Here is a 3,981-nt window from a genome sequence, read left to right on the forward strand (position 1 = left end):
GTGCCCGGGCTCCAGTCCCGAGGTGACGCCGGGGAGCAGGAGGACGGACCAGAGGGGCGCGCCCAGCGGGGACGGTGCCATGGACCCGGGGTCTGGGGGACGGTGTCACCGGTCCAGGATCTCAGGGGAAGGTGTCATGGATCCTGGAGAAGGTGTCATGGGCCTGGGATCATCTGGGGCCCGAAGGAAGGTGTCGTGGGCGTGAGGGAAGGTGTCATGAGTGCAGGATCTGGGGTTTGAGAGAAGGTGTCATGGGTCCAGGATCTGGGGTCTGGGGAAAGGTGTCACGGGCCCAGTAGAAGGCGTCATTGGCCAAAGGGAAGGTGTGATGGGTCTAGGATCATCTGGGGTCCGAGGGAAGGTGTAATAGATCTGGGGGAAGGCATCATGGGTCTAAGGGAAGGTGTCATGGGTCTAGGATTATCTGGAGTCCGAGGGAAGGTGTCAGGGACCCGGGTCTGGTGGCAGGTGCTGCTGGACTGTTCTTGGGACCCTGTCTTGAGCATGCACAGATGACAGGTCGTTATAGGCAGACTGTTCCCCTGAGGTATTTACTTACAGCTGAGGGTGTCAACACTTTGTGCTGGAAGAAAATACCTCTGTAATGAGTTACTGAGCATTTTTCTTTCTTTTTTTTTTAATTTTTTTTTTTTTTTGAGATGGAGTCTCACTCTGTCGCCAGGTTGGAGTGCAATGCCACAATCTCGGCTCACTGCAATCTCCACCTCCTGGGTTCAAGCGATTCCCCTACCTCAGCCTCCCGAGTAGCTGGGACTGCAGGTGCGCGCCACCACGCCCGGCTAATTTTTTGTGTGTATTTTAGTAGAGACGGGGTTTCAGCATGTTGGCCAGGATGGTCTTGATCTCCTGATCTCATGATCTGCCCGCCTCGGCCTCCCAAAGTGCCGGGATTACAGACGTGAGCCACCGCGCCCGGCCTGAACGTTTGTTTTTAACTTCCAGTTGCATGGCTAAAATACACAAGATAGAGCGCATCTCTGGGGCTTGCCTGCCTGAGCGTGCCTCTTAATTTAGGTATTCAACATAGCAAAGTGGTTAACAGGGTCAGTGAGACGGCATGGTCCTCATCACCCCTCATGGGGGCCTGGACCGAATGGGATGTTTCCCCAGAAGACCTGGGTGGCCCCAATGAACTGGGCGCAGTCGGCATCCAGCCTCCCCAGAGTCCATCTGCGCTTCAGGGAATGCCATCTACGCTGGCGAACTTACCTCTCCTGGTGCCTGTCCTCTCCCCTTGCTTTGTTTCTTGGGCTCTTGTCTGTCCTGTCTGACTGCCCTGAGCGTCTGCTGTTTGCCGAGTCGCCTGCCCTTGGCTGCTGAGAGTGTGGGCACAGCATCCCCCACTTTCTCACTCAGGGGTTGGCAGAGTGTGGGGTTCCCTGGACTGACGCTGAGCGCCCTTCCTTCTGGCACGGCTTCAGCAGTGGGCAGCAGCACCAGGGGCTCTGGAAGCTTGTGCTCTTGGCCTTAGCCTGGAGGGGGGGTTAAAAAGGGCCAGAGAGGAAGAGCTCTGGGTCCATTTTTAGGTGGGGGGAAGTGTAAGGCCCACCAGGGGCATTGGGGGCTCACACGTTAGGCCCCTACACCAGCCACAGCCTCCCGGGCCTGCACTTGACAGTGACTGTCTCAGAGTTGGGAACTCCTGACTCAGGTGGTGGGCGGCCAAGCTGATGGTGCAGGTGGCGTTGCCTTCTAAAGCCTGGCTCCAGGGGTGCTGTGCACTCCCAGGAGGCTGGCAGCGTGCGTGTTTGTGCATGTTCAGACGAGCACGGGAAGGGCTGGGCTTCATCAGGATCAGTGTTTTCCCGGGACGTGAATGCTTGCTTCTGAGGGCCAGCTCAGCCACACTGGCCAGCTCCTCTACTCCAACCGTACCACACAGCGAGGAGCTGGAGAGACAGGACCCTCGTTCCTCCCTGTCCCCTTTGTCGAGTTGCGGGGCATTGCCACACTTCCTCTGACATGCTTGCTAAAGTGGGGCCAGTATTGTGTAAGATGTGGAGACCTGCCTGCTTGCAGAGACTTTGGAGGCTCACAGTGGCTTGGACCAGAAGCAGAGGGAGAGTCCGCTCTTAGAAAGACACCACGCGCTCTCAGGGCCCGGGGCATACTTCCAGGTCCCCACGGGAGTCCTGTGGCCTCGAGCAGAAAACGGAGCGCCTCTGGGCTGTGGAACGCGCTTTTTCGTGTCTAAGGCCTCAAGGTTAAGACGTGCACAGCACAAGGAGCGGGTCTTTGTGGTCAGGTGGCAGCTTGCCAACCCCAGGGGCCAGCCCTCTTCATCAGGGTGAAGTTGGTGGATCTGAGGATTTCCCGAGCGGGCTGCGGGGGTCTCGGAAACTCAGGAGCAGCTGGTTCTCAGGACTCAGCATCTTGAGAATTTATTCTCCTTTGAAAGAGTTATAGCAGGAGCTTTAGGTCTCTGGCCCTCGTGGGAAGGACGTACGTGTTAACCTTCGTTGTTTTCTCTCTTTTATTGTGAGGTGCCTTCTGTGTTTCCAGCTTCCATGTTTCTGCAGGGCTCCCCGCTGAGTGGTGGATGCCTGTGGCAGGGAGGCCCCTTCTGTGCAGGGCTTGCTGCTCCAGCATGGCCCAGAGCTCCTTCAGCTCACACCAGATCACTTACTTGCCTGTCTAGCACGTTCCTCAGACAGGTGTGTGAGCGTGCGTTGCCCTCTCCAGCTTCACAAACAAATGAGTCATCAAAGTGACCTTTTTCTTAGTGCTGGCACCTGAGGCAGTGGCGTGTGACTGCACGCCCAGCACCTGTGGAGCCCCTGTGAGCTCTTCCGTGTCCCCTAATGCGGGTGTGCGCTGGGTTTCCGGATCTCTAGGTCTGGAAAGGTTTTCCTTTCTTTGACACCCAGCAGTGATCTTAGGGAGTGCTTCATGCTCTTCTCAAGACAAAACAGAGCCCTTGGCATAGAGTGCCTCTGAGCGACCCAGGAGCGTGGGCGGTGCACACGGTGGGAAGGAGGAAGCTTCAGTTTGGGAGCGACCCTGCAGTCAGGCTCCAGGGTGTGGGCCAGGGTGGTGGGCCCATTTGGCCCTGAGGAACCACCCTCATGGGGTGCACACCCTCCCCCAAGCCCAGGAAGCATCCTGCTGTGGCCGGCCCGCTCCTGCTCTGTGAAGGACATAGAAGGTCCTGGATTAAGGCAGTTCCTCCCTCTGTACCTTGTCCCCTACAAACCTTCCTGGGAGCCAGTTTGCCTCCAGCCACGTTTGTCAGGGTTTGTGTGCCCAGATCCTGGAAGACTTCAGAAGGGGTTAATCCTCTTGACTTTATTTCTCTCTCTGCTCCTTTGGGAGTCAGTGTTGGTGGAAGCTGCTGAGTGACACTCCGGTCCTCCCCAGGCAAGTTGTGGGGAGAAACGGAGGGAGGCAGTTGTGGACATAGCAAGGCCGACATCGCGGTTTGCTGTGGATGTTGGGGTCTGATGGCCACTGACATGTCTGTGGGGCCGCACTCTGCCTGCTGTGCCCATGGGAGCGAGGGCACCCTGTGCGGGAGTCCCAGCTTCTTCAGCTTCACAACTCCCTGAGCTTTCTCCAAACAGTTACAAACGTTTCTTCTCATCTGACTTGAAGTTCACGGCTCCAAAGTGGCCAGTTCCAGGGGAAACTGTCTTCAGAGGCTCCTCTGTGTTTCATTGTCCTGAGTGAAAACCACGTGTGTGTTGTCGGCTGCTTATCCCCAGGGCTGGCTGAGGCTTTTGCGGGAGGTTCTAGCTGTGTGTCTTCAGGTGACTGGACAGCCGTGCGTGGCTTCCCTGTGCCTGCTGTTGGTGGTGGGCACCACTGCAGCCCGGAGTCCCTTCTCTTCCCCTGCACTTGATTGGGTTTTGCTCGTTTTCTTTTTTTTCTTTTTTGAGACGGGGTCTTACTTGTCCCCCAGGCTGGAGTGCAGTGGCATGATCTCGACTCACTGCAGCCTCTGCCTTCTGGGTTCAAGCGATT

The sequence above is a fragment of the Mandrillus leucophaeus genome, unplaced genomic scaffold, assembly GCF_000951045.1.
Source record: "Mandrillus leucophaeus isolate KB7577 unplaced genomic scaffold, Mleu.le_1.0 Scaffold78, whole genome shotgun sequence".
Lineage (NCBI taxonomy): Eukaryota > Metazoa > Chordata > Mammalia > Primates > Cercopithecidae > Mandrillus > Mandrillus leucophaeus.